The sequence below is a fragment of the Falco peregrinus genome, chromosome 1, assembly GCF_023634155.1.
Source record: "Falco peregrinus isolate bFalPer1 chromosome 1, bFalPer1.pri, whole genome shotgun sequence".
NCBI classification, from domain to species: Eukaryota; Metazoa; Chordata; class Aves; order Falconiformes; family Falconidae; genus Falco; species Falco peregrinus.
Genome location: NC_073721.1, coordinates 22,956,201 through 22,973,800, shown reverse-complemented (window position 1 = coordinate 22,973,800; position 17,600 = coordinate 22,956,201). Strand labels below are relative to the sequence as shown.

The 17,600-nt window shown below is 43.9% G+C and overlaps 1 protein-coding gene across 2 annotated transcripts in view; it reads left to right on the top strand.

Annotated features, from left to right (window-relative positions):
- Positions 1-1,153: 1,153 nt before the first annotated feature.
- Positions 1,154-17,600, top strand: part of SGMS1 (sphingomyelin synthase 1) — a 99,651-nt gene continuing 83,204 nt past the window's right edge. Inside the window, exon 1 of one of the 2 annotated variants that reach the window (XM_055802802.1) lies at positions 1,154-1,291. The gene's annotated coding sequence lies outside the window, so the exon portion shown is untranslated. The remainder of the gene's footprint in view (positions 1,292-17,600) is intronic. The other variant, XM_055802839.1, reaches the window with a different exon arrangement.

Sequence of the window (17,600 nt, the reverse complement as noted above, 5' to 3'; positions counted from 1 at the left end):
ATTTGTTGATTAGAATAAGTCATGAGAGGTTTGGTTTTTTAATTTCCATGTGTTTACATGTCAAGATCAGCAAAAACTCGCTTGCTTGATGTTACTGTGACATACTGGCACATCTAGTGCCTCCCATGTGTGTTTTCATCCTTCTGCTGCCTGGGAGAGGTGCAGCTGGTTGTGGTGTGGCTCTGTTAACTCCACGATGTGCTGGCTAGCAACCACCTTGCAGAGATAACAAATGCCTGAAATACAGGAAAAGTTTTAATCAGACCTTGCACATCTTCCCACACTGGGGAACAGACCTGCAGAAAACCAGACTCAGTGTATGTGGGTATCCCCACTGCCTCTGCACGCACCACAAAATGCTTTTGACTTTTTTGGATAGAGCCTACCTCCCCCCTCCCCCACCCCCCAGCTTTTTTGTATTAACGAGGCACAATTTGTGAAGTGCAAGGTTTGAAATAGGATGTGAGGCATTACTGTTTATGAAACTAAATTTTACCCGCTTTCTGCCTGGAGAAGATGGCATCCAGTGGTCTCTCCTAAGCTAAATGGTCCTGTGACTTTATTTTAACTAAGAATTTATTAAAAACAGCTGACTTCTTGTGTGTCCATAGATCTTCATGTTATAAAAAAGGTGACCAGAAGCCCAACAGCCAGGAACAGCCTTTGGAAATAAAATAAAAGCAGATGTCAAGAGTTTGCTCCAGTCACACACCCTCTGTTCTTGCGGCTCAGGGACACCCTTGCCTCAGCCCTGGATAGCGTTTTCCTGGTGGAAAGGGAATGGTTCCCCATGCTGGCAGAGTGCAGCCTCACCTCCTGAGGGACAAGGCCACATCTGCCCCAGCTCTGTCAGGATGCCAACCAGATTTAGCGTGAGAACTTCACCTCATCTGCTCGGAGTAAATCATACTGATGCCGGATTTTTTTTTTTTTTTGGCTACATGTGCTCAGAAAGCTCAAAGGTGGCTTGTTTACAGGCGAAATAGTGGCTTTCGCAACGAGGAGTGGCCTGCTCCGCAGTTCCAGGGCTTAACGAGCAACGTGGGGGATAAATCCCCCTGGAAATAGGGTTTTTGACAGCAGCGTCCCCTGACAGCGAGCCGGCCCCAACCCGCCGCGCACAAGATGGCGGCGCGGCATGACACGGCGGTCACGTGACGCGCGGAGCCGCCCGCCCCGCCCGCCGCCGTCGCCGCACGGGATACGGGGCCGCCGCCGCCGCCCAGGGGATCCGCCCGCCCGGCGGCCGCTCCGACCCGACCCGACCTGCCGCGGGGCTCCGCGCCGTACGGTGAGCAGCGAGCCGTGCCGCCTGTGCCGCCTCATCGCGGGGCCGGGCGGTGGGGCCGGACGCAGGCCCGGGGGTGGTGGTGGCGGGACGGGGCAGCGGGTGACAGCGGTGACGGGGCCGCCTCCGCCGCCCGCGGCGGGGCCGTGTAGCGGCGGGGCCAGTCCGGGCCGCGGCGCGGGGGTCTCGGCCCTTCAGCTCGGTGGCGGACCCCGCAGCCCCGGGGGATCCGCGGGGGGTGTCCAGGCCCCCTCAGCCCTGGGGAGGGCTCGGTTCCCCTCAGCCCTGGGGGTTCTGGGGGGCTCCTCAACTCTGGAGACCTGAGGGAGCTCTGGGCCCAGCAGATCGGGGGCATGTGGGCCCCTCGGCCCCAGGGGGAATGGGGAAGCAGCAGTCCCCTCAACCTTGGGGAGCTCTGGTCCTGTCAGCTCGGGGGGCTGCAGTCCCCTTAGCCCTGGGACCCAGGAGTGGCTCAGGTCCCCTCAGCCATGGTGCCTGGTTGGATCTGTACCCCTCCTCCCCAGGGTGTCTGAGTAGGGGATCCAGACCCCCGTGACCCACAGGGCCTGGGGAGCATGTGGTCTCCTCATTTCAGGTGGGACCGTGGGAGTGAGGCCAGGGGCTGCGGTCGCCTTAGCCTCGGTGGGGCCTTAGGTCCCCCCTCAGGCCAGGCCTGGGCTCCATGCAGCCCAGGGGTTGCCTCATCCCCTCAGCTTGCTGGGGTGCGAAGGCAGACTGCATCCCACTCCAAAAGAAGCTGGAGGTATCTGCTGCCAGCAGGGAGGAGATTCATCCTGTCCCAATGACTTAAGAGGGCTGTAGTGGTGGCCTTAGGGCTGTGCCACCTTCCTGGGTCTGAGGTTTGCTGGATAACAATGGCCTGAGGGACTTGGGGGTGAAGAGGCTGGAAAGCAGAAGAGGGGTGTGGAGAGGTCTCATCACCATCAGCACCCTGGCACGTGGGTGTGCACCCTGTTTGCTTGTGAAATACCTTGCTGATTGATGGGCTGCAGTATTTGGATTTTTTTGGGTGTATAACGCATGTGGCTGTGTTTTTGCTGTGTTCCTCCTGGAGGCTCTGTTTTGATCAGGGTTTCTGTTTTTTTATGTCCTGTGTGAAAACCTCATTAAAGAAGAAGGCCTTGGTGCCTTCAGGCACCATAAATATGCAAGACAAGGATGGAAAGCAAAAGAGTGTTATTTGTAAAAAATGGGAGCTGTGCCATATTGACATGGTGGTGATGAAGCTTGCTGATGCAGGCAGCCTCTCTTAGCGGAACTGGAAATGGGATGTTGATGAATGTCCTCGTGTCGCTTTGGTTGATGGCAGCATCAACGGATCATGTTGTGATGACAGGTTTTGTAGCGATTCCTTCAGATGCTGTTCTGTCACTTCAGGTCTCCGTGGATGAAAATGGTTTCTTTTGGCTTTCATGCCCGTTTGCAAACCGGTATAAAATACAGATGTGATGCCTGACAGCTAAAGTCAGTGGAAGCTCTGCTGTTGATCTTGGTGGGTTTGGGCTTGGCTACATTTATTTGTTTGGGGAGTGGATGTTGCATTGGCGTCATGTGCACTTCTGTCTTAATTCATACAGTATTTTGGTGGGCATTGGAATTGCTTCAGCTTTGTGAAGTTGTTTAGAGTTTGGAAAGACAATACAATCAACCCAACTCTGGTTGGTGGCAGACAAAAGATAAAGGCTACTTTTACAGTAAAGGTAGTAAACCCCCTTTAAATCCAGAGAGATTTCCTTGATTTTCCAGGTTTGTGCATGTGGAGCAAAATTAAATTTAGCTCAGACGCCTTTAAACTATGCTTGTGATCTGTGCAACAAACTGATTCCCAAATCATTTATCATTCTTCTTTTGTCTTTCAGTTGCCAACCTAGAGACAACATGGCTCCACATTTAGTTAGCTTTTAATGAAAACTTGCAACACTTAATTTAATAAATTGAAGTACGTGGATCATTTTCAGGATTTGGAGGTATTAATGAATACTATTTGACTATGCAGAGTTAATGGTATCCTTAAAAGGCAGTGACTTGTTAATAGCACCTGCTGTATACCTGTTCTCCATTGCTTTTCTCAACACTCAAGCTTGAATAGGTGCTGCTTTTAATTAAATAATTGTTGAGTTCTCTTCAACTGAACATGTGGAAGAATGCCGTGTGTGCTGTAGGTGATGGCAACTTAAAAATTCTTCCAGTCTTTTGGTTGCTGCCACTCTGCATTGTTCAGTGTTGGTTAATTGATGCACTAAAAATGGATGGCCTGGGACTTATTCAGATTTAATAGCAATTTCAGCCTGACTGTAAGGAATGGTTGCTGAATTAAAGGTTTTTTTAATTGGGGCAACAGGACATCCTGTAAAAAATGCTTAGACAAAAATAATCCAGACCCTTGTTCTCCAGTATGTCAGGAAGGGCCTGTTTGAAGTAAAATAAAATAAAATAAAAAAAATCTGTATAGCTCCATCAAAAAATAAACTAGGAAACTTGTATGTGGCCACAAACGCTAGTTTTGTTGAATGTGACATGAGATCCTTGTCTCATGGTGTGGTTCACAGAGAACTGTGTTATGCAGGAAGAATTTTTAAGGCTTCACAGTGAGGTAGGTCCAAATTGTTCTTTGCTGAAATAGAGCAGAGCACCTAAATGCTATTTCAGTCGTAATTCAAGTGCAACACATCAAAAACTATGTGGAAAAAAATGCTCTGAAGTAAAGGTAGGCTTAAAATGAGCTCAAAAACCTAAGTTTTGAGAGATGGGTTGGTTTGTTTTTTTTTTTTAGAATCTGAGGGTCATGAAGTGAGCTCCTGTGTACTTTAAGTGGTTTCTGAAGGATTTTGGTGACATTGGAGGCTTTTTGCACCCAGGAGACCAACAGGTAGATAGGGGCAGGCAGCCCTCCAAAGGCTGATGTTCTGCGTGACTCCTGTGCTGTGGATTGGAAACTCCAGCTTTTAATACAGCTTGAATTCCTGAAGTGTGTGGCATCATTCAAGTTAATAATAGAGTCCTGTTGTGTGTCATCTGCTCCCCCAACCCCCACCCCTGCAAAAAGCTAAGGGAAATGCAGACCACTGAAGAAAGTATGAAACCTAACCTACTGGCTTTTTGTGATGCTTTCATCCCAAATACATTTTATGCTTTTGAACAGCTACTTAGCAGAGGCAGTGCAGGTAACTTGGGCTTGGCTTTTGTTGATAAAAAGATCATCCTAATAAGCTATTAAGTGTAGCTGGCTTCCCTGTGCTGTGTATAGTTCATTAACGTAACTGAATGTTTAAACATCTTTAAAATATTGGTCTATATCGTTTCTGGTCTTATCAAATGCATTAATGTAGTTGCAGGGGTGGGGTGGGTGTGAAATCCTTGAAAGTACTCCCCACGCTCTGTTCTGATGGCTCTTGACCAAGAGCTGTTAAGGTAAAAGAAAGTCTAATTTAGGAAACTATTAACGTGTCTCTTAAAGAAATGCAGTTTTTAAAATGTAGTTATTGCTGTTACTGGTCTTTACAGTTCACTCATCCAAATCAGAGCAGCAAGACTTGTGTGGAGCAGAACATATCCTATTGATGTTTCCTTCATGGGCTTGTGCGGTGCTGCTCTATAGATACCCATCTGCAAATCTTTATTGTGAAAGTATCTTCACTAACCATAGGTTTTGCTTGTGCTAATTTGATTAGATTTAAACAACAACAAAAAAATAGCTCCCTCTGCTTAACTGTGACTCTAAAGCTTTTTTCTCTCTCAGGTTTCCCAGTGTGGTCTGCCTTCTGTCTCCCTGATTTTGAAGCTCTTTGGAAGTAGCTGGCTTTGCTGATTATATGGAGTTAAGGCAAAGCATATTGCAACTTGGAAAACAGACTTAAAGGAGTCCATGAAGTTCAGTAGCTTTGGGTTTTTTGAATGCAAGAAGCATAGCTGTGTGAAAACTGGCAGCTTTCTTATCAGGTTGTGTGAGGTGCAGGTGTGTAGTGGGGAGGCAGAGTAGCAGAATTCCTCAGGTGTGCTCACTGGGCTGGCTTCTTGGGGATGCAGTGTTGCTTCCTTATTAGCCAGCTGGGACAGGGCTTGGAAAATTTAGTGCTCCTGTGGGTATCAGTTGGTGTGGGTCTGGGAAATGGTGGTGAGTGGGGCTGTGTAGCCTAAGCCTTTGTCAGAAAAAGAGATAGCAGGAAACAGAAGTAAAAACTGCAGAAGAGGTTGTTAATTCCTGTCTTAACTGAAAGAGCCTTACATTAGGTATATTGCCCCCAAAACCCAGCAGTTTAGAAGGAGATCTTGCTGAATAGAGCAGCTGCTTTTCTCCTTTGCTCTCAATGGTATGTGCAGCCATAGCTGTCTGGTGTATCTGGAAAGGAGAGCTTGTGAGCCTTGGTTTAAGAAGGATTTTGAATAATTGCAATCTCTTCCTGTCCAGCGCAGCCTGTACCTTTAATTTCCTTGACTAAAAAAGAGCTTAGCGTTTTGGAGTGTCTTAAATTTTCCTTGCTGGTCCATTAGTGTGTTAGCTTAGCTTTGTGTGTGTGTTGAATGCCATTAAATGTCACTTGCAAATTTAATGTTGGGAGCGCTGAGATTTGTGCTAATTGAATTTAAAGTCTTATGCTTGAATTTGTTAAAATGGCAGATTCAGACAGTTGAAATGCTTTACTTGGGAGAGCATATAAACGTTTGCAAATTTGCTATTGTAGGCGAATCTAATAATGCATTTGTGTAGATGCAAGGGGAGACCTGAGCAGACAGATCAGGTTTCGATGGGGCTTTTTCTTTTTTTTATTATTATTATTATTATTACAGTGTGGTGACAACTGGCAAAATCCAGTATGTTGAAAGTCTTCACGCTTGACATCTGTTCAGGGTCATTGTTGACACTACCTTAATCTTATATACTTCTATAAAAATGGTAGAAATTATAGAGTCTTTCTTTCAGTTCAAATTAAATTTCTCCTTCTCCTGCAGCCATAGTTTTATAGTTCTAGGTACTAATGGAGGCAGGGTAATCATCTAGGCTGTTGATCTTTAAACTCTGTTGCACTTTCATGAGTTGTCCATGGGTCTGACTTTTGTGTTTTTTGTATGTTTGTTTTCTGGTTTTGGGGGATTTTTTTTAATTATTTTTTTTTTTTAGAGGACAGTGCACAAAAACTGTGGCATTTAATGCTTCTTTATTAACTTCAGAAAAATAATGAAGAATTAAATAGACACAAAAACAGCTCTCACTGCCTACATGAGACCCTAGTGCTGTGCTTTTCACAAGGTAGAATGTTAAAGGTAGTACTTTTGATTGGAAAGGAGTCATAAAGATTGTTGCTAGACTTTCCTAGCAGTATAAATCTGTGCCTCCCTAGATAGCACAATGCTTTTAAGAAGTTTGTCTTGAAACACTTCCATAAAATCTCTTGATACCTTGCTTTGACCTTCTGCCACTGAGCTGGCACTCCATATGGGCTTCTGGCATGAGCTCTCCTGCCACTTTCAAGTAAAAATTTACCAGGCATTGAAAAGTTTGACTCCGCAGTTGAGCACTGTGCCAAGCTATAAAAGCCCTATTTGTACACAGAATGGATTTGTGCTTGCTAGGAAGGCTTGGGTAGCGCTTCAATAACTGCATAGGAATGGCTTTGAATCTACATACTAATGAAACAGCTCCATCTAAATGAGCTATAGTGTCTCTTCCGCTCTGAAGTCTGTACTTTGTCTTCCTTGTGTCCCTGCTCTTCTGCATAGAGTTTTATATAGTCAGATCATATTGCTCTTCAAAACTTTGTCAGGGAAGTTAATTTAAAACTATTTGAAAGGCTTAAAAATTACTCCTGCTGTTATGATGATGAAAAAGACCTTGAAAATGCCTTGAGGGCAATTGCTGCAAAAATACCTGCTTGGCTATGCGAATGGCATACAGTTCCCAGAGCAAGCTCACCATTCACTGGTGAAGTAACTCCAAGGTAGCCACCTTCATTGCAAGTGCTCTTAGCCAGCTTGGCTAGTGATGGCGCGTGAGGGCTCAAGGTCCACTTGCTTTAAGTGGGAGTGAAAATCCAGCACCAGCTGGTGAGTCAGGCAGCAGGGAGCTTGGGCTGAGCTTTGCTGCTTACGGAGGGTGTGTGAAAAATACAAAGTGCCAGTGGCCTGTGGATTTTGAGTGTCTGGGGAATACATTTTTAGTCTAGTATTTAAGTGAACAAGACTTAGAGGAAGGAAGAGAAACATACATGTTTTCAATGTTGAAGTTGGGCATTTGGGGGGCAGGGTGCTGAGCAGAGGCAGTGTGGGAATAAGTGATGTCAAAGCATCACTATGAACAAAGCAAGAACAGACAGAAAAGGGTGAATGCTTGCATGTGAAGGTCCTTACTAAATGTCTTGACAGAACATGTTGTTCTGTTTCCACCAGTACTTTCGGGGTGCCAGGATATTACGCGTTTAATGGAAACATGATTTTATGGAGACTTGCTGTGCTAGGAGAAGCTTGCGTTTGCCAAAAGTGATAGTAATGCGCTAGGGTTTCTTACCTATTCTTCATGAAACAGTGCAAAAGCCTTATTTCGCAGTGATGAGCAATTATCTGTAAATTAACAAAATGATTTGTCAGATATTGCCTTTGGTTTTGTGCATGTGCAATTTCCTATTTCAGCTTTTCCTCCTTTCAAAATGCAAATAGGTGCTTTATGAAAGGACATTTTAAGAGCAAAAAGAGTCCTAAGCACGTTTATCAGAAGTGGATTATTTGCTTTCTGATACTTTGTTCAGAATTTCTTTGGGAATACTTGCAAGAAAACTATCTATGCTGAGAAGACGCAAACCCCTCTAGCTAGCTGTGTGTTGTCTTTAAGCATCTATACTGTTTTTGAGAAGGAATGCCGTGCTTCAGCTGAGGGTTCAGTAAGTGTAAGTGGCTATGGGAATATCTGTAGAGATGACAATCACAGAGAAATCTGTGTTGCCTCCTGCTCAGAGCAAGACTAACCTCAAAGGTATGTCAGGTTTTTCAGGGTCCAGTTGAGTTTTGAAAGTCCCCAAGGAAGGAGATATGTTGCTATAAGAACTTAATGTGGGCTTTAGGGAGAGGAGTTCCCACCCTGTGTGTAGAGAGTCTGTCCTGCAGGCTTCATTCACTGTTTCATAGTGCCAAAGTGAGATGGGAGTGAAGTACCTGAGATACAGATGATAAACTTAAGACAGAGGTGCACCAGATTTATGCAATAGAAAAGGCTGTTAGCTGTTTTCTTCTCTGTGCCTGTCAAGCTGAGCTGATGTTCTCAATGAACTGCCAGTTACTCCTTAAAGATCCTAACTTCTGAATGGCACTGCTTAACTCACAGTTCATCATGGCATGAGTGAATTGACCGGAATAATTTTATAATTGCCTATAGGGAACTTGGCCATTTTATTGAGTGGCTGCCAATCTTTAAAATCCTTTTATGATTCTTCCCATTAGACTACTTCTTTGCAAATATTGCATAAACTACTTAGTGCAAACAATCTGCTTGTAACCTAACTTTGTAATCCCTCTCACACTCGTGAGAGTGCTTTAATAGTGTCCGTTTGGATATGAGCAAATATTTAAAATAATTGTCCACTCCTCAAAAATTATTGTTGGCTTCATAGACTTTGTGTTTTATTTGTTAATGATCTAAGAATCTTGTTTCTATGTTCAGGACTTCCTTTTTGGTCTTCTCATGGTTGTAGCCTGAAAGCAGACTATGTATTAGAAATCATAGGGAATTGCTCTATTCCTTCAAGTGGTTCTAGTGCAGTAGCTATGTGTTGAAATTCATCCAGCAAAATGCGATGCCATGCTACTGAATTATTTGTGTTCATTTGCAGATTGGGTAATAACCCAGTCAGTGTTTGGCCCTTCTACTATAAACTTTGCAAAAATTGTGAAGTGGATAATGCTTTTCCTGCCTCCATCTAGCTGCATTGTTACTGTGTTACTGTGTATGATCTTTGTATTCATGTAAAGCTATCCTGACACCATTGAGAATGGGATTCTGTTTGTGTTCCTGTTACATGCAGCTATGTGGACACTGAAGCTCCAGCCTTGTCATGGTGAAGGTGTCAGAGTCTGATCTCACTGCATGTCCAAAACTCATAATAGCAAATTAAAAAGCCAAACCAGCTTGATAATTATGAAAATCCAAGTTACATTTGAGTTTGTTTACCTGATTTCAAGATAAATGTGTTTATAGTTTGTCTAGACTGCTTAATAAATACAATTAATAAACTATATCTGAACACTTTAAAGCACAAATGGGTTTGGAAAGACAATTTTTACACTGTGTGAGGACGATTCATTTTTCTTGTGACCTGTGTCAAGGTGAAGCCTTTATCTTTCATAGGTAAGGCACTACTGCTTGTAATTGCCTTGTGTTTCCAGCTGTGTTGTGCATAGTTGGACCTTACAGGGTGAAGGGATTTCAAAGTAGCTGGATATACAAATGTACAATCCAAGAAATACACCTTACCTCTTTTTGAACATCAGAAAAAGTAACTCCACCTCATAGTCTTGGTTACTCATAAGTAGTTGGGGCACATGGTTCAGTCCCATCTCCTGTGTAAGTTCATGCATAAATGTTATCATTAAGACTTTGACTAATTGCGTGGCATTTAATGTGTATGCAAATAGTAATAGAGATGGCATGCTTCTTTCTAAAGGCTCCTAACTGATTCATTATGAGTTTTAGTTTAAGTAGCAGTGGAAGTCTTTTTGATGTGTTGAGTGTGTAGACCAACTGGAGATGAACTGCTTGCATTTCCTAGAGTGAGGGAGACTGGTTTTCACTGGTGTATTGCTCTCTGAGCTGGTGGTTGTGGTGGTAGGGTGGCTTGTGGCAGGCAGGGTTCCCATCCTGGGACTCAGGTGAGGTGTGCATGCCTTGGAGCTGTAAATTCTGATCCCTATCACTAAATCCCTGCTTTTAGGTTGAGAGGCTGCAGATTCAATTCCCAGAGAAACCAAAAGGTTCAGTTACATCTGTTCAAAGTGAACTTTGTGGGCTGAAGTAATTCATGGCTGTCATAGAGCTGATTCCCCACCCCTGGCCCTGCCCCCAGCTTAGTCTCTTTAGTTTCCAGTGTTAAAGGGTGTCCCAGGAGGTTTTGGAGAAATGCTTGTGGTTTACCTAGAGGATTAGGACATTATCCAGAGGCAAATAGCAACACAATGAACGTCAGCAGGTGGGATTGTGCCCGCATTTTCTGCCCTGGCTAGTGCTGTAGAACTTCAGTTTAGTAGTTTCTTCAGGTGTGTGTCACAAAATATAAGTGGCAATCTCTGTGCCACTCAAGTGCACTAACTTCTGTGGTGACTCTGTCAACTGTGCCAAAAACCTTCATTTGTGACTGATTTGGTGTTGATTTTTTTTTTTTTTAAACACATCATGAGAGGTAATTGTGGGTCTGTAGTAAACTGAAGTGAGTATTGTTTTTGTAAGAGGTGGCAACTAAAGCGATTGCTGACAGTGAATAGCCAGTGTAGTGACAGGACCTGTGAAGACAGCTCACATTTGCTTGTTTCCCAGTACTTTCCTGAATTAGGATGGTTGGGATAGCACCCAATGCAGCCTTAAATGCTTGCAGGTTGTATTTGAATGTAACTCTTGTATAATAGACTATGCCATGTTAATTTAGTCCTTCTCACTGCTATCAGAAAGAAGTACTCAAGTGCCATTGTGTCTCCTTGTCTGGGCTTGGTCAGTTTTGGGGTGCTGGAGCAATGCTTTATTACAGTATAGCGTGGGACTCTGAGATCTTCTCCCTCTGGGATGAGAGTCCCTTTGCCCAGTGCAGTCCTGTTCCTTGCTACCCCAGCAGATACCCAGTGATTTCTCTGAGGTGAGGCACAGCCCTGGTGTTCTGGCACTGGAGAAGGTGAGGGGCTGGCAGAACACCATGTTCTTCCTCCAGCAGAAGGGGTTGAAGTGAGCAGAGATGTCACAAATGGGAAGTCTCTGGGAGAGGATCTGATGGCAGGGGAAGAAGCAGAGGAGCAATGGCAGAGAGCACAGGCAGGATTGTAGAATCATAGAATGGTTTGAGTTGGAAGGGACCTTAAAGATAATCTCATTTCAACCCCCTGCCATGGGCAGGAACACTTTCCAGTAGCAGGCTGCTCAAAGCCCCATCCAACCTGCAGGGCCTTAAACACTTCCAGGGATGGGGCATCCACAACTTCTTTTGGACAACCTGTTCTGTGTCTCACCACTTTCATGGTGAAAAGTTTCTTCCTAATATCTAATTTAAATCTATCCTCTTTCAGGTTAAAGCCATAACCCCTTGTCCTACCACTACATGCCCTTGTAAGAAGGTAAAAAGATGCCACTGGGGTATTTATGGTGCTCGATCTTAGTAAGATAGAGTTAAGATACTGATGCTGCTGCACTGGTGCTGTAGCAGCCTTGACTAGTCCATCCTCTAGGAAGGGATGTCAGAATTTATAAAGCCATTTCTCAGTATTCTAGGTAAATGTGTGTGTGAATGTATGCTTGTCTTTGGTGTTTATCCTAGACAGACATATTAAATTGTAAGTAGGATTTTAGGATAAGAGCTCACAGGCACAAAGAGTTCAGTTGTGCAGCTGTATAGAGTTCTTTCATCCTCTTGTCTTTGCTCTTAATGTTGCCAATAGTCACTAAAAGAGGCAACACAAACTTCAGCTAGAATGAAAGAAAAGTCCATTTATTTCCACAGGCACTGCAAGGTGAAATGTACGAAATATTTGAAGAGCTGAACATGCTGATTTTTCTGTATTTATAGCTTTAAAAATGGGGGAAGAATTAAAATAAATAAATAGAGAAACAGTCACCATGTTGGCTTCTCTGGATGCAGTATTAGCCTCTTCTGAATTTAAGGATTTGTTTCCTTTCAAGGACTGCTTCAAAAACTTCACTTTTCTGCAAAGCAGACGTGAATTACTCTATGGTCATTTATGTGAAGTGACTTGCTGTATCCTTAATAATAACCTACATATTTTATTTGTATGTACTTTTTTTATTTTAAATGAAGTTCTCAAGTCAGTTCTTAGAAGACGGATTGTCTTGTACAGGGCATGTTAGATTGTCTTGAACAAAGTGCCTTTTTTTTTAATTGGTATTTTTATTGCTATGATTTGCATTCACAGGGTGAGGGCAGCACTGTTCCTCCAGTGACTTAGATGAGTGTTAACTTGCAGGGTGGAGGAGAGCTATTCCCTTACCTGGAGACTTTCTTAGGTACTTACAAAGCTGCATAGTTAACTTATTCCTCAGATGTAAGAATTGATATGCAGTATATCTACAGTAAAGCGACACGTTTGTAAGCACAGCATTTAATAGAAGTATTCTCAGCATGACTTTGCAAGTATTCCCAAATTAAATTTACCAGTTGTGGTATTTCTTGTCTTAAAAGCGAGCACTGGTTTGTACAGGGCTCAGGAATGCAGCTAAAATAATACACTCTCAAATCACCTTTTAGAGCGGTCCTCCTGGCCTTCCTGGACTGATCTTCTGACCCTTCTTCTGTGTCTTCCAGCATCTTGTGTCCATTCCCACTTTCTCAAGACCCTGTCATGTCCTGTGAGACCTCTGTTGTTAACACCTTCCCCCTGGGTTCATAGAGGTGGCTGTTAACTGAAGGGTAGAAGGAAGGAAACAGAAACCAGATCTGTCCAGCTGCATGTCGTTAGAAAGAGCAGGGACAGAAGTAGGATGTGAGGGAGCCCCAGCTGAGTGCATGGGGGAAATGGCACCCCACCATCGAGTCTGCTGTTGTGGAAGGAGAGTGCCTTGGCTCCTCCTTGGAAAGCGTGAGTCTTGGCCCCAGCTGGAGCACATGGTGTAGGTAACAGAGTCCTGCCTTGCTGCCAGGGTCCCTGTGGAGCTTCTGATAAGGTAGGAGGGGAGCTCGAGACTTAAACAACAGCCTTTGCTAGATCAGGCACTAGGTTTCTATGTGTTGATTATATACTCAAAATGTAGGAATATTGTTCTGGCAAGTGTTGTCAAACTTGGATTCCCTTTTCATGTTCAAATGCAATTTCCTAAAAATTTCAGGGAGGGGATGAAGATACTGTTGTAGATTGTAGCAGCTGGTAGTATGTGCAGCTGATCAAGCATAAACTGAGGGCCGTTTTTTGAATGTGCTAAAGCAGCATACAGCCTGACTTGTTAAGGCCCTCATCACAAATGTAGGGTCTGTGTTGATTTTTCTTTTGTATTATAGCTTATAGAGAATGTTTATTTCCTTAATGAAACTGCATTTGCAACATGTGTCAATCCATCTTTAATCTTACATAGAAAGATTCATGGCTGTATCTGATGCAAACAGAATCTGCTTGGGCTTTTGGGACTTCAGATACTTGTTTTGCAGCTACCAGCTCAGCCGTTAAGCCTATTAGAGTAAACCCCTTAGCTGTGCCATCCAGGTTGTTTCTCATCCTTCCCCCAGTCTGGCTGTTTGCTAAACACCCCTTCAAGTGCAGGGTTGTGGGGGACATGGGAGGATGCTTTGCCACAGTTACTGCCCCTTCCTTTAACAACCAAAAAACAGTGTGCAGAGCTGTGAGGAGGTGGGATCCTCATCCTGCTTGTTGCAAGGGTGCACGTTTGGATTTTCACCAAGCTGTCTGCGATTAGCCAGAATAAAACTAATAGGTGGAGGTATCCCAGTTATGCTCCCACCCAGGTCATATGTGCCACTGTATCATGCTTGCTCTGCAAAAGATCAGCCTGCATGTTTACATCCAGAAGTGCAACCAGGATCACGATTTATGGGTTTCAAGTAGATCTGCTGCTTTTCCCAGCAAATGGATGTGTGAGGCAGGAGTCAGGGATAAGTATCCCTCGAGGGCAGGGCAGGAGAGGGAGAGCTGGCTGCAATTTCTGGCTGTGCAGGGCTGCCTCCCCTCCCTCCCTGTGGAAGGGATGGTCCGGTTCCAGTAATTAAAGGGAATTAGCAGTTGCTTGGCGAGCCTCAAGTCTTTGCAGATGGCTTTTAGAGGGGTGGAACAGATTACTGCTCCTGACCCTGAAGTGCTGTTTAGTTTTGGGGCTTGTGGCTGGGGGGAGGTGGATCCAAAACCCATGCTTTTGCTAGATCCAAGGCCAATCAGCTTGCCAAGTCTACAGTATCACGGTTTCCTTTGCTGAAAAGTGGAGTATGTTGTACTAATATTTCTAAGGACCTGGGTACTGATGGCACATAAATGACTTGCTTGCTTTGGGAACTGAAAATAGGCAATTGCAAAACTAAATCCTGTACAGCAGGAATGGTGGGTTAATGTCGTGTTGGGCTACTCAACAGAAATGGGGAGAAATAGCCATTTACAAGTGGGTTTGTTTAATGTGGTTTCCATGTTTTTATAATACCAGTGCTCCTTTTGGTGTTATCTCTGTTTTTATTGTTATTCCTGTTGAACAAGGCATTGTGGAGTCTTTTGTGCATATAGGGGAATGTCCTTTCTACTGACAGTGATTCCTTGCTCCCAAGCACAAGATTTCTCTGTTGCTCCAGCAGCACCTTTGAGGAAGATGTAGTTCAAGTTTCCTCCCTCTTTTCCATTATGTTTTAGAGAAAATGTTTTGTTCAGGTCAAATTTGCAAACACGTTGCTGGAGCTTGTTTTTTCTCTTTCTTGCCAATTTAGTGTTCTTGCACCTTTAATAAATAATTTGATTAACTGTTAAAACTGGAAGAGGCTGTTTGGAGTTTATAAAGCTAATGGAAAACTTGAGTAACAGATGCATTATAGGAGATGGCCTCTCAAGAAGGGAAGTAGTGCAAACATCAGTAATGTTTTCCTTATTGACAAATTTGTTTGGGAGACATCATTAATCCTGCACATCTGTGCAGATGCAGCTTTCAGACTCCTGGCTATCGGTATTTTAAACAGGAGCAGACCACAGCAGGGAATTCTTTCCTCCCTCTCCAATCCAGTCCTTTGGTTTCTTCAGGGAACTTGCTTGTCTTTCAGAAACCATGGTTTGGTGGATATTACTGAATGTGATATCCAAGGTTACCACAGAAAATGTCAGAAGGAGAAAGGAATGCAGCTTTTGCTGAAGTGCTAAACCCACAGTAAAACTCTTCAAAGCAAAGTGTAAAAACATTGAGGTTGCATAGGGAAAATGGGAAGATGATGAGGACTAACTGATGAGCAACTCACTCTCCCTAGTGTCTCATGCGGGTCAAAATTAGGCTGGTCGTACTTCTGGCTTTGGGGCCTGAGGGTTTTCAAATAGTGTTGGTGATGGTGAGACACTGATACTGCAGTCTCTGCATCCAGAAGAGCTGTGCCTGTCAGCCCCACCTGTGCCTTGGTTTGTGCAGTAGAAGGATTGTTGGATCTCTTCTTGTGTGGCTCTGACATCAAATTATTAAGGGATTGATTAATAAAATCAAGTATATTGTTAGGGGTTTGACTTTAAGACAATTAGAACATATGTGTTGTTAATGGTTAATTTAAGGTATAAGCATTTTTATATGTCCTACCAAGTCCTTCGTTAAGCACCAACAAGTTCTTTGTTTAAGCGAGGAAGGTACCACCACAAGATGTATTAGCTGACTGGAAGTTTACCACAAGAAGCACTAACTAGGGGAAAGGTAATTCTGGCAGGGGGCAATCACAACTACCTACTCAAGAAAGCCCCCGGCCCCAAGAATAAGTTGAGACCGAGCATTCTAACTAATTAACATGAGAAGCGAGTTACTTGACAAATAGGAAACTGAGTATTAAGTAATGGATGAATTATGTAACTTGTAACCAATGAAGGCTGGTGTTAAGTTTTGACAATCAGAGAGTGAGGCATTTGTGGGTGACCACCTAGCTCCCTACTATGCACAGACTAGAATAAAGGAATAGAAATATCTCGACTTGATGTGACGGTGCTGGGTGACGAACCTGCCTACGGAACAACAGCTCCTCTTTGGAAGTGGTCAAAGTTAAACCAGGATCTTTATAGATTTAAATTCAAAGTGTATTTGTTAGTTGTATTGGTGGCAATTCTCAGTATTGAACTGTTGCTTTTGGGAAAGACAGCCTGCTGCAGTATAGCCAACTTTGCGAGGTGATGTAGCCTACTTAGGAGTCTAAGAGTCATAAAAGCACGTTATCTCGCAGTTGCTTTTGTAGTGCCCGACCAGGTTTGCTTGTCCTAAAGGGCTTTGCTCTGCCTTGAAGGCAGAGGCTTAGCAAACAGCGTTCTCAAAAGCAAACTCTGAAAGTGTCTTTTTTAATAAGGAATTTCTAAATGAATACCGATCGTCTTTTCCCTGAAGCCTGGGAGGTAACCACCTCTTACTATTTATTTGATTGCATCGGAGGGATGTTGCAGCAATGCACAAAGGTTTTTCAATGCCCAGAAGAGACAAGATTAAAACCCAATTACTGTAGCCTGGCGGGGGCGTGGTCCAGAAAAGCCATCAACTTCGTAAAGGAATTTTAGGTCAAGACAGAAGGCAGAAAACTGAACTATGTGAAACAAATTTCTACTGCGAACTATGGGAACCTTTGAAACTTGTATAGTGGCTGGAAGTTTCAGAACTTTTTTTTTTTTTGTTAGGGCTCAGCTGTACTTCATTGCAGGCGAACTTTTATTACTTTATGGACACATTGGTCTGCCCTCCAACAGAGATGACCCCCCCAACTCCCCCCTGCCCCCTAGCAAGTCTTTGTTAATGTGCGTTAAGACCACTTCAAAAGCACTCTTGCTGAGACTTGGGTATCATTTGCATCAGACTAGGGATGCATTGATTTTTAACACAGGGTAATTGTTGCCCATTGGCCACTCCTATACACGGCGTTGTAGACTAATTAAAGCACCCCTGTCATTCTCCCAAGTATCATCTTGTAACTTTGCTTTTTACTTGCAGTGAATTAGTCAATTAGCTTGAATTCATTGCTCTCTGCATAGGTGTGCAGGTGTCTCTGCTGGCCCCTGCAACAAAGAATAAATGAATCTCTCTTCCTAGGAGACTCAAGTCAGTGTCACAGGAGAAAAAAGTTCTTCTGATCTTGGTGTATGTGGCAGATGACAGCAAAGCCTCACTGGGAGTTTAAGATCAGTGGCTCCTATGAGCACAGCACATAGTCAGAAGTGTTGCTGCTGAACTGCTGTGTTTTAAAACTGTGAGGGAATAAACCACTTCCAGCACACTGATAGCAGAACCTCAGCTTGCTTGACCTCTGGAGACCCGAGGAACAGGATGGTTTGTGAAACTTGGGAGCAGGCTGCACCTCAGCTGGGTCACTGAGCTCCTCTGCAGACCTAGCTGTGGAATTTAATACTACCAGAGGGCAAATATGTATTAACTTACTGTGCCATT